We start from the raw sequence: 13,564 nt of genomic DNA on the forward strand, positions 1-13,564 counted from the left end.
TGCTATTGCTCTTATCTATGAGGCGCGCGGTCAAGCTTCGCCAATGGCTTTAAGGGCTCACTCCACCAGAGGGGTCGCCTCCTCTGCTGCCTTGGCAAGAGGTGCCCCTTGCAGTTTATTTGTGATGCGGCAGGCTGGTCCTCTCCGCACACATTCATAAGATTTTATAGTTTGGATGTTCATGCCACTCCGGGCTCTCATGTCCTTGAGTCGACATCGCAAGCTAATGTCTAGACCTTCTTACGTTCTTGTGAAACACACCTGCACAACCGTGGGAGTCCAGACATGTTCAAGCACGGCGGCGTGGGTATTCTCGTTCCCAATGCGCTGAGCAGCGCAGCATCGATTGTAGCTTTCGAAAGGGAACGTCTCAGGTTACTTATTGTAACCTTGTTCCCTGAGAAAGCGGAACGAGATGCTGCGCTACTTTGCCGTGCTGAAGATGTCCCAGGACTGCTCTTCAGACAAAATATCCTGACGATGCACCTGTGGCTCATCTACTTATAGCCTCGTGTCGCGGGGGCGCGCCGATGACGTCACCGACCGAGGCTATATTGCCTCCGGGTCAATTTCATTGACGTGTTATACACAATATTCACAGCTGGTCACGATTAAAGACGTTCCCAATGCGCTGAGCAGCGCAGCATCTCGTTCCGCTTTCTCAGGGAACAAGGTTACAATAAGTAACCTGAGACGTTCTACCCCCCCTGGGCAGGTCATGCTGTTCTTTGTCCCTGAGAAGCCAAAAGGCCTTCATTTACAATCTAAATGACCTCCTGCTTTCCTCAGGAGGGGGCCTGGGACCCTACTATATGACATCCTGTATTCTTCGACTAAGATTCTTTCTCGTGCCCAGGTGTTTGTTATCTCCCCGGGCTATCTGGTTTATTACATCTGCTCTTTCCTGCCCCCAATTCAGCTGTTAGAAAACCCTCACAGAAGTATATGGTCAGATGCTTTTACACACACTCAAATGAAATCAACAAGTTTAAATGAATGGACACAAGAACAATGAATTTTTCATTAACATCTCCCCCCTGTTTATCATTCTCTGATAACCAATAAAATAATAAAAATTCATTTCTATTTTCTAAAATCAACCAAACCCATTTTACTATTGAATCCCCAAGAATACAATCACTTCAAGTCTTTACATCACAGTCATACCCTTCATATTTGATTTTCGTATACCTGATCACTCTTCTTTAAACTTGTAGGAAAAGAAAGGATTAAAAATGAAATAAGCTTAGGCTGTTTTTGTAAGGATAGGCCCTTAATTTTGTAGCAAGCAAGTAAAGGTTTATATAAGGCCGGGCTAGTCGGATAAGCACTGTTATCGCGTCCCCAGCTGGGCTGGACCCTCGGTCATCTCAGTATAAACAAGAACTAGTATAGTAAGAATAAAGGATATTATAATACCGAAAAACCGTAAATGATTATAATTTCAACTTCTGTTACTCGTACCATCTGCATAATTTTGTTCACACTTAGGATAGACTGTACCCATTAATAACAAAATTATCAGAATTACACATACAATCATAATACTATGTATTTAGCCTTTTTCAATTAATCACAATATTTTGTCAGGAAATGGTTTTACTTCTAAAGCTATATTTAATTAAAATCTATTTAATAAAATCTAACCAGAAAAGTTTTATCATTTGATCATTCGTTGTTCGAAATTATCCTTGACTTTTCCATTACAGCTTCTTGCAGCGTGAGTTCAACATCATGTGAGAACTCTGGAATCGGGAAGGGCTCAGGCCAGTGCTGGGAGTCAGATTCCCCACTACTGAAGGAAGATGGAAGGCTGGGTGTATCCAATGTGGAATCCGAGCAAGCTGCATCAGCTGTGAACAACACTTTCAATGTTGCTCTCTCCTCAGGAAGGTCTCGGATGTCGGTCAAATTGGTCAGCTGATCCTTGAACGCAGGGTCCTCAAATTGTACAATAAATCCACCTCTTAGGCCAAGGTTTGCACACAACACCTGGCACAGTGCATTAACACTAGGGGGGGGTGATTTCGATGGAAAGGCACCTGATATCCGTCTCAGAGAGGACAACTCGCAGCAGCATCGTGGATCACTTCGGCCTGAAATTGGAGAAGAAAAAAGGTTTAATTCATTGTATACATACAAACAAATGGTTACTACTGAAAAGATTTGGAAAACACTTCAAGAGGGTTAATTCTTTTGGATCAGGCTGTTAAATTATATTTTGCAGGACACCCAACACCTGGGTTGCTCCTAGAGAGATTTGGGAAACATTGCAAGAGGGTTAATTCTTCTACATCAGGGTAGAAAAACACAAACTTACAGCAGCCTTAATGTTCTAGGAGTGGTTAACAACAGAATAGAGGAACATCAAAATATATTAAAGTTCTGATAAATTAAATGTATAAAAATACAAACTTAAGATATGAAATGTAAAGTCCTTTGAACAAAAACACAAAAACAACAACAACCAAATCAAGGTTACCAGTTTTAAAAGACTTGGTAAGCTTCATAAATATAACTTTGAATAGGACTGGAGACAAATTCTGTTAAGTTCTGATAAATAACAACAACAGCAAAATATAAATTGCTAACAGTATATGAGGTAGTGTACTGAATCAGTCAATCCTCAATAGCTCCAGTCCAGCAGAGGCAGGTTTTAGTACAAGAATAGTTATTTGTAGTTATTTATGAGTATTCACTCAAATATAATTGTCACAACGGAACAGAGTAACATCAAAATATATTAAAGTTCTGATAAATAAAATGTATAAAAATAGAAACTTTAGATATGAAACTTTAAAGTCCTTTGTGTTATGGTTTAGAAGGAGAGAACCCAATCGCAGACCATTTGCAGACATCTCAAGGGTTTATTACAGAAAAACAGGGAAAACAAAACCCACGAGGGGGCAAAACAAGACAGGGTAGATATTAGACAGACAGACAAGACTAGACTAGGACTCAGACTCAGACAATAAACTAACAGCTAAGACAAGATCAACTCTTCACAAGACTTTCAACAGGTTACTCACGGTAGGTATCACATTGATTGAATAACAATGAACCAGCACAGGACAGCAAACACAAGGGGATTAAATAGGGAACTAATGATAACACAACAGGTGACACTGGTGAAGTAATAATGAAGACTCAACAAGGGTAACAAGGGGGCGGGGTTACGTGACGAGACAACGCAAGCACATGGCCAAACAAATGGCCATGTGCTGCACATGAAACATGGGCCTGTCATGATTCTGCCGCAAAACGAGAGAAAATCAAAGACAAGAAGGCAGAATCATGACACTTTGAACAAAAACACAATAACAACAACAACCAAATCAAAGTTACCAGTATTAAAAGACTTGGTAAGCTTCATAAATATAACTTTGAACTATACTACTTATAAATTGCTAACAGTATATGAGGTAGTGTACTGAATCAGTCAATCCTCAATAGCTCCAGTCCAGCAGAGGCAGGTTGTAGTACAAGAAGCAAAGTTTCTCTGCATTCTCTCCTTTCAAAGAGCTTCGCCTATCCTCATAAATATTCCCTATGGTGCTGAACACTCTTTCGCTCGCCACAGAGGAGGGTGGACAGGAGAGGTACTGCCTTGCCAAAGCTGACAGTCTGGTGAAACGGTTGGTGTTGTGTTTCCACCAATCATATGGATTCCCACTCTTTCTGTCAATGACAGGCTCTCTGAAGCTCACCGTTCTAGCTCTTCGATGATCCCCTCTGGTTCCACTGCCTCACTGGTGGATGGAAGGGGCACAGTGTCATACAGCGAGTCTAAGAGACTGGGTACTTGGTCCTCTGTTCTCTGCCTTTTGGGATCGGTCTCCTCAGATGGAGTTTCCGTGGCAGAATCTGGTGGACTGGTCTCCATAGCCTCTTTTAGCCAGGTTTTAACTTTTACCAGAATTTCTGGTACCAAAGGCCGCTCTTTGTAGCGTGGGTCCAGGACACAGGCAAGCACCACCTCTTTAGCGTCTTTAACTTTTGCAAATCTTTTTTGCAAACTGTCCAGCATGAATTTTCTTGTGGTTTGAATACCCCTGGTGGTTGGTCCCTCTGACTCCAGTAAACGTTGTAACACTGCTAAACATGATAGAATGCAGGATGTGGATGAGTCCTCTCTGCTGAATTCCAGTGTCACCTCCTCCAGTGGTCCAATGGTCTCTGCCAGGTTCGACGCAATCGACCATTCCTCTGCTGACAGACATGAGAAATGTCCATGGTCGCTAGCATACGCAGTGATGGCTCTTTTCTGTTCAATCATCCTCACCAACATGTGCAGTGTCGAGTTCCACCTTGTCTGTACTGCCTGTATGATCGAATGCTGTGGGACACCTAGCTCCTCCTGAATTTTAGATAGGCGTTGCTGTGCCGTAACAGAGTGGTTGAAGTGAGTTGCAATTTTCTTCAGCTTTGCCAGAATGTCCACCACCACTCTCTGGGAACTGAGGCCATCATTGATAACTAGGTGCAGTATGTGAGCACTGCAGCTCAGGTCTGGCATCTCAACAAGGCGCATGCCTTTCACCATATTTGCCCCACTGTCCCTGAGTACAAGCATGACCCGCTCCTCATCAATTTTCCATTCTTCAAGCATGGACAGAAATGTCTCTCCAATGTACTGTCCTGTGTGGGACTGTGACAAGGATTTCACGTTCAAGACAAGTTGGACCTTTTTCCAATTCTTGTCAATGAAATGAGCAGTCAGGCTCATGAGTGCCTCATTTGACCCTGACCAACAGTCGGTGGTAAAAGAAATGCTGTTTCCTGCATTTTCAACTGACAGCAGTTTCTTTATTTTGTTTACAACTCCTGTGTAAATCTCATCCATCTTCTTTGTACGGAAAAATGTCTCTGTCTTTAATGGGTATCTGGGCTCTGCCTTGGCCATAACCCTTTTAAACCCTGCACCCTCAACAACTGCAAAAGGCAGGATGTCAGTGGCTATCATCTCCATCAGGAGTTTGTCCATTTCTTCAGTTCTTGGATCATTTAGAGTCCATTTTGTGGTTTTCTCTAGCGCTTGTTTTAGGGTTGGCTGTGTCAATGATGTGGTTGGAACTTGAGGCTGTGCTTCTTTTTGCATCTTGTAGATCTCTTTGTGTTTTGATTTAAGGTGTGCCCACAAGTTGGATGTATTTTTAAATTTGAGGCTGCCAGATCCCTGACTCACAGAGGCTGTACAGATGTTGCATGTGACTGTACCTGATGGGCCTTTTGTGAAATGCTCCCATACTTGACTTCGTCCACCACTTGCCATCTGTCAAAATATAAAGTAAACAAGCCAGGTGAGATATACAAAAAACAACATAACATAAAACGTAACATAAACATACAAATAAAATTATTGCTGCTACAGTCACAACTATTACTACCAGCATTATTATTATTATTATTATTATTGACAGTAATAATTACAAAAAATAATGATGACATTATTACTATCATCATCATTTATATTATCATTAAACAAGATAAAGGTCACTCCTAAATGTTTGTGTGCGTGTGTAATAATTAGTCCCTACATTGCCTTATAAGCTACCTTATAATTACTATGTCAGCTTGCTTATCCCTTTACCTGCACTTTTTAAATTATTTCCATCAAGCTACATCAAACCATTTTCAATCATCAGTTGCTGCCTGCCTTCTAAAACCTACTATTTAGCTATCTAAATCCATTATGTGACTCGTTAATGCTGCGGCTGAATGACAGTCTGCAACGCACACTTGGCGTCATTGGATTTCACACACGTGTAAAAGAAAAGCTAACTTTTATACACAAGCTACGTTTGATACTTTTTCTCTATGACTAAATGTTCACTCCTCGCAAGTCTAACTTACATTTTACAATGCAGGGACTGTAACTAGAGATATGCTAGTTCTAAATACAGTAATCATTACTTTATTTAGGCTCATTAATGTTAACGTTAGCGGTCTTCCACTGATAGTGGCATTCATAGATATTATATAGAGACTAGATGCCCTATTGGCCGCTGGGCACTGAGAAATACGGCCGCCATCTTTAACCGGTCGTACTCTAGTTTCGTTGCGTGGCAGCAGTTAACCCTCTGGGGTTTAAGGTGTTTTTGGGGCCCTTGAAAAAAGTGATTTAATGAGCCATTCGCAGTTTCACTGTACCGACCATGTGCACTTAGACCTGCATGGCTTAATCTTTGAGACTAGCATATGCTACTGGCAGGATCAACCAGGTCTGACATGCTCTGACATTTGTGCTTTTTTCAGTTATTTATAAACATGATAATGGCAAAGGTGTAAATTCACTCTATATAGCACAAACAGGGCTACCATAATATGTGAGCAACATGAATGTAGATGTTTGTATTTTTAAGAGAATAATGTTTATGCGTGGTTATTGGAAAAAATAAAAATGAAAGTTGCTGAAATAAGACCACAAAACTCATACTAAATATGTGTCAATAAGACTTTTGACTAATGGATGTTGTCGCTTCGAGTTCTGGCTTCAAAATTATGTGAAAATAGTCTTGCTTTATCGTTCACATAAACCAATACATTGATTTAAATTGTGTAAAACAGGTTTTGCTTGGAAAGCCAATATGCAAGGGGGGCATGAAGGAGGAGTAGTTTACACCTGAGAATACAATGTCCCACCCACTCTGCATAATGAGCCATTCATTCAGGTGTGACACTGACTGAGCCACAATGCAAGGACAAAAGATATATTTAGAAGAAGACTTATATTGACCATTTAAGATTTTGCTTACATCTATCTTGTAAATATGTTTTGCTATTTTATTAAAAAGGTTACAATTACAACAATAATTACAATTTCAACAATATTTCAAGTGTACTCTTTCTTTGTAAAAAAAATGAGTATTCATTAGTTTGAATATAGCCTACATTGGAACAGCTAACATCTTAGTTGATGACTTTATTTTTGACAAAAATAGTATTTTATATATATATATATATATATATATATATATATATATATATATATATATATATATATATATATATAACATATGAGCTGAAATTGCTAAACAAAAGCTTATTTGATGTGGCAGTATATTCTACAGTAAAAACTGTACCCAAATCTAGTCAACAAAATGTTGTCTTTCATATTTCGCCTGACTGTAACGTTGTTTTTATGAAATATTAGGGCATATAAATGTTAATTTGCAGTTTAATACGTTGCTTATACAAATAGCCTACATTTTATTTCAACATATTTCAGTCGATTTTTACTCATCTCAGTATATGAAACAAGGTAAAGAGGCCACACTATGCATATAAAACGTTTATTTTGCACAAACGCGTGTCGGCGTGTGCCTTCTTCAGTGACACTGAAGAAGCCACACGCCGAAACGCGTTTGTGCAAAATAAACGTTTTATATGCATAGTGCGGCCTCTTTACCTTGTTTCATATGTGTTATATAAGGCCAGCACTCTGAAAATCTAAAAAAAACAGAGTGAAGCCTGCTCCCAACCCTATCACTCATCTCAGTATAGCAATACAGTTTGCTAAAACATCATCATTCATTCACACACAGAAAGCGATTTAAATTTAAACGGTCTTTTTGCGAGCTGTGGTAAACAGCGCGCATCTCTGCCGTTCATTCATTCACAAACAGAAACGCGATTCACTTGAGAAGGAAAAAAAAACTTACCACAGTATTCCTCAGCTCAGTCGGATTCTTGCTCCTCGAAATACCCGCACTTCTGAGATACATTTTCCATTATTATTATTCCTCACAGGGTAACGCTTTAGATTACAGCCCGGAAAGTACTGCGTAATTAAAATGAAAGTACAGTGTAACTTTTGGTAATTACAGTGTACCTATAAACTACTTACGTGTAAGTATAGGGGAACAATACATAAAGTCTTGGGAATAAAGGTGTAACAACCAGGAAAATACTGCGTAATTAAAATGAAATTACAGTGTAACTTTCGGTAATTACAGTGTACCTATAAAGTACGTACATGTAAGTATAGGGGAATAATATGTAAAGTTTTGGGAATAAAGAGGTAATAACCAGGAAAATAACAAATTATTTAGGCAAATTATTTAGACTAAGTATTTCATGTAGTTACAGGGTAAGTATGACATAGCGGGCTGTAAATTAAAGTGGTGCTTCTTACCCTCTTGTTTCATGTAGTTACAGGGTAAGTATGATATTGCGGGCTCTAAATTAAAGTGGTGCTTCTTACCCTCTTGTTTCATGTAGTTACAGGGTAAGTATGACATTGCGGGCTGTAAATTAAAGTGGTGCTTCTTACCCTCTTGTTTCATGTAGTTACAGAGTAAGTATGACATTGCGGGCTGTAAATTAAAGTGGTGCTTCTTACCCTCTTGTTTCATGTAGTTACGGGGTAAGTATGACATTGCGGGCTGTAAATTAAAGTGGTGCTTCTTACCCTCTTGTTTCATGTAGTTACAGGGTAAGTACAATAAAAACACATGTACACACACACAATCTGATATCACTTGGAAAACCTTTATTTGAAAAACAACTTATTTCAAAACAGATTTACAACATATTACACTTCTTATTCTTTATTATTTTTTTTAAATCAACTTTTCATTTCAAATACTAAAGTCCTGACAGAAAGTAGCATGTTTTGTCCTTTTTTGTTTCTCTTGCATGGCTTCCTCTTCCTCTTGGTCCTCCTCTTCTTTTTCTATCGTTCCACTGATTAGCCTAATCTTAAGAAGGAGTCTTTTTCTATTCTGTATTATGTATTAAAAGAAAATACAGTACACCCAGAAATGTTCTCATAATTTACTCATCCTTTCGCTACCGACCAACTGTCACCAGCGAGTGCATGAGAGTCGGCTTCATAGGGTCGGCTTGAATGGCTTCGCGTTTGGTGAAGCTTTAAGCGTTCATTGCATTCTCGCGGGAGTTTGATGTGAAACTCGCGCGAGAACTAGTGTCTCTGTTCTTCTGCATGGTTTGTTTTTCATTATTATTATCTATTATTGTTTGTATTTTGTTGTGAGCAATAATAAAAACATTAAAAAAAAAATAATTCAACATTCGGTTTTTCAGTGCGCTCACGTCACGCTTTACTCAACCCTCTTATGAACGTGCAGGTGACAGTTGGCCGGAAGCGATAGTCTACAGTTTAAAATTTTAAATATTTGGTATTTTTCTTACAAACGCTTATCGTTTCACTTAAGAAGACATTGATTCATCCATTGGGGTCGTATGGATTACTGTTATTGTTGTATGTGCTGTTGTCAACTTTTAGGAACACATGAGCTTGCATTATATGCATTCACAGAGATTATTTATTTTTCTAAAAACTTTTGTTTGTGTTAATCTGAAGAAAGAAATTCGTATACATCTCGGATGACATGAGGGTAAAAGATGAGTAAATGGTGAGGACATTTCTGTTCTGTATTTTCTTTTAACACATAATACAGAATAGCAAGAAACATGTCATGGGATTCTTTCTTAAGATTTATCAGTGGAAAGAAAGAAAAAGAAGAAGAGGAACAAGAGGAGGAGGAAATCAAGCAAGAAAAAAAAAAGTGCTGTAAATCCGTTTTGAAATAAGTTGTTTTTCAAATAAAGTTTTCCGAGTGATATCAGATTGTGTGTGTGTACATGTGTTTTTATTGTACTTACCCTGTAACTACATGAAACAAGAGGGTAAGAAGCACCACTTTAATTTACAGCCCGCAATGTCATACTTACCCTGTAACTACATGGAACAAGAGTATATTTATCCAGCATTTAAAAAAAAAAGTTGCAATAGTTTTACTTGCCTTGAAACTTAATCAGTGCACCTTTGCAATAATAACAAATTAGCCTACTATATACAGTAAATGCACTGATATGTACCCCGTAATAAAAAAAAAGCCTTAATGTATTTTTATACACTATTATTACAAAAACTCACTAAATTGCTCCCAAAAGTAAGATTCTAAAATACTTAGTCTAAATAATTTGCCTAAATAATTTGTTATTTTCCTGGTTGTTACACCTTTATTCCCAAAACTTTACATATTATTCCCCTATACTTACACGTACGTACTTTATAGGTACACTGTAATTACCGAAAGTTACACTGTAATTTCTTTTTAATTACGCAGTATTTTCCTGGTTGTTACCCCTTTATTCCCAAGACTTTACATATTATTCCCCTATACTTACACGTAAGTACTTTATAGGTACACTGTAATTACCGAAAATTACACTGTACTTTCATTTTAATTACGCAGTACTTTCCGGGCTGTAATCTAAAGCGTTACCCCTCACAGCGCTGCGAGACTGTGTAAACAAGTAATGATCTGAATAAACTTGTGTTTTCTCAAGCTGATATGGGGGCGTTCACAGGTTTGCGTGGATTGCCTCATTCATTTGCGTTTGAATAGCGCGCGCTCTCCGTGGGCGGGGTCACATTAAAAATAATTAGATGAGATGAGAACGACTGACATCTCGCTCTTTTCATACAGATTACATGAACTGAGAATATTTGTTTTTTATATAAATTACTTAATTTAAAAGAAGAGAATTCAAGCTTCATGCCTGTGTGTCTGTATGTCTGTTTGACTGAGTATTCGCTGAGTTATTGTTCATTTTCGGACGCGTTTCAGAATGGACTTCACTGACAGAGAGAAGGCAGAACTCGCTTCATGTTTATTTTTCTTTATTTGGCAAAAAGCACAACACTTTGTTTTTATTGTGAGTATACACAAAAATAATACACATTTAACAGAATCGATTGATGTATGAAACTTGTTTGTAATATCAAAGTCAACAGAGCAAAATGAATCTCTTTTGAACTGATAAAAAAAAAAAGCGAGCTGGTATCGCCGACCCCAGGAGGTTAAGATGCCAGAACACTGTGGAGCATTTTCCTGTTCTAATCGGCGGACCATCGCAAATAGAGCCCGGGGGATTACTTTTCACAAGTAAGTTTTAACATTACCGTACTATTGGTTGTATTTTGTGAATAGAGAAGGAGCAAGGATCTTTGATATTACTGTACTGAAATCGTAGCCAGCTAACGTTAGCTAGGCTATGTTTACTGCACCTGCCGGTGTTCACCCGGCATGGTAATAATTAACGTTACAAGAGCTTCTCGGTTATCAGATACATTATCGGTTATCAGAAGCATTCAACAGCCCTGTAGTATAAATATAGGTTATTTGTGTTTGCGCACGTGATATCAGGAAGCAATGTAATACACACATGACGGCGATGCGCAAATCGAGTTAACCCTCCCACTTCTGCTAGTTTTATTGAGATATCTTATCCCGTGCGAATTAGCCATTAATATTACAGACGTCCTGTGGTAAAATTACATTATTACTCCATCTAAGATACCCTTGTAAAGTTAATCCCGTCCGAATAGGGCTTTAGATTACAATTGACACAATAATTCTATGTAGAAATAAAACAATTATTATTGGTATAACATTGGCCAGTGAATTTTACACAAGTGTCATAGACTGTATTATCAGTGTTGGTCAATCACTACTTGTAGCTTAGCTAGTAACTTTTCAGTAGCTTAAATCCTTTATTTCAAAATAGGAGTTTTGTTGAAGAAAGGTTCTAAGAAATGTGAAGGAAGAAAATAAGCTTGAAGGAGCAAAGGAGCATTCCTCCTTTGTGAAATGTTTTTGTGTAGACTCTCCCAAATCTTCCGTTTTCATTTTGAAGGTTTCCCAAGGACAAAGATATAAGGAAGAAGTGGGAAGTGGCTTTGAGGAGAGAAGGATTCACTGCAAGTGATTCATCGGTGCTTTGCTCTCAACATTTTAAGCAGGGTGACTTTGATAGGACAGGTCAGATTGTCAGACTCCGAGATGGTGTTATTCCATCCGTCTTCAGCTTCCCGGTTCACCTCCAAAGAGTAGGTGTATCCTCATAAGGCTGTTAGCATTCATAAATGTAAATATTATATTATCAATCACGGGGCAGGGTAAGATACTTATCTAGTATCTTACCCTAATATAGATACTTTATACATATTTCATTATGTATTATGCTTCTTCATTTTAGTTGGAAAAGGGCAGGGCTACGTCTACCTCCAGAAGAGCTGAAGAAAGCCTGTCCATGGCCTCTCTGGATTCCCAGGAAACCTCAAGCCCACAACCTCAGCCTAATGATGTGAATATTTCTACTTTAATCATCAAATCATAATGTTTCCTGGACATATTAAAATCTCACTTGTTTGCTGCCACTCATATTAAACACGCTCACAAATAAACCCATACACACACAATTTAAGACACGTTGAACATGCATTGCTGGCAGGCGCACACACACACAGTGCTGGCAGTGGCTTTGACAGGTGATGACTATTAGAAAGAATGTGGGCCATAAACTAGTGGTGTCAAAGTGATGTTTGTGAAGTGAAACATTACTCAAACCATGTTCATCCCTCTTTCTACTAGGATCATGGCTATGCCTTGCCTGCTTCTCCTACCGCTCTTAAGACCAGACTCAATGAAGCCTTGGCAAGAGTGGAAAGTCTAGAGCGGGAGAAGAAGAATTCCACGGCCAGAGAGAAGAGGGCAAAGACCACAGTGAAGAGTCTTTTGGGGGATTTGAGGGAAAAGAACCTCATTAATGAAGAGCTCAAAGAGAAGCTTGAATTCTACTCTGGTAAGACAAAATTAGCACTTTGAAATTCATGTACATGTTATTCTTAGTTATTATCTGAAGGGGACTTATTCATTTTAAATCATAACATTTCAGATCTTCAGATAGACCTCATGGCAAAGCAGGGCCATGAATACACAAAGGCTTACAGAGAGTTTGCGCTCACGCTCCATCTACATGGTCCAAAGGCATACAAATACCTCAGAGAGACTCGACATTTTTCCCCTCACACATCCACATACAATACAAAGGTAGGCTTAATGTTGTCCGAATTTCACTTTTGGAAATTACTGATGCAAATACGTTGAAAAGCTTCTTCTCAATTTTTTTTACAGGTGGCTGCGTTCGGTGGATGCCAAACCTGGCCTGAACAAGATGATGCTGGATATGCTGGAGAGAAGATGCCAGGGAGACCCGGCTAAATATGGATGTGTTTCACTCATGTTGGATGCCATGTCCATCAGAAAACGTGCAATATAATCCACATACACAGTCAATGTCAATGTTCGTGTGTGTTCGTGAGAGAGAGTGTGTGTGTGTGTGAGAGAGAGAGAGAGAGAGAGAGAGAGAGAGAGAGAGAGAGAGAGTGTGTGTGTGTGTGTGTGTGTGTGTGTGTGTGTGTGTGTGTGAGAGAGAGAGTGTGTGTGTGTGTGTGTGTGTGTGTCACAAATCATTATAAATTGTTTCTTCAAACTTATTAAAATATCTTACTTTACTGCAACTATATGTTAAATACGCCGAACCATGTGTCCTGTATCATAGTTACATGAATGACCTTTGCAGCAAAAAAACCCGTGTGAAAATCAGTTCGGTATTCAGTGAGGTATGATTAATTAAATGCGCTGACAGCTCATTGCACCTGCCATACAGATTACACTTAGCGGGTGACCGGTCTAAGATGGCGGCCCCACGGCTCGATCGCGCCAATAGGCAGTAGCGGTCGATAGGGCGT

The 13,564-nt window shown here is 38.9% G+C and overlaps 1 pseudogene across 1 annotated transcript; it reads left to right on the top strand.

The window, feature by feature from the left end:
* Positions 1-10,836: 10,836 nt before the first annotated feature.
* Positions 10,837-12,867, top strand: LOC311288679 (THAP domain-containing protein 6-like; annotated as a pseudogene). The gene is made up of 5 exons (XR_014630278.1): positions 10,837-10,916; positions 11,668-11,860; positions 12,010-12,117; positions 12,405-12,615; positions 12,709-12,867. The product of XR_014630278.1 is annotated as a THAP domain-containing protein 6-like (transcript).
* Positions 12,868-13,564: the final 697 nt, after the last annotated feature.

This window comes from Rutilus rutilus (assembly GCF_951802725.1).
Source record: "Rutilus rutilus genome assembly, chromosome: 4".
In the NCBI taxonomy this organism is placed as follows: Eukaryota; Metazoa; Chordata; class Actinopteri; order Cypriniformes; family Leuciscidae; genus Rutilus; species Rutilus rutilus.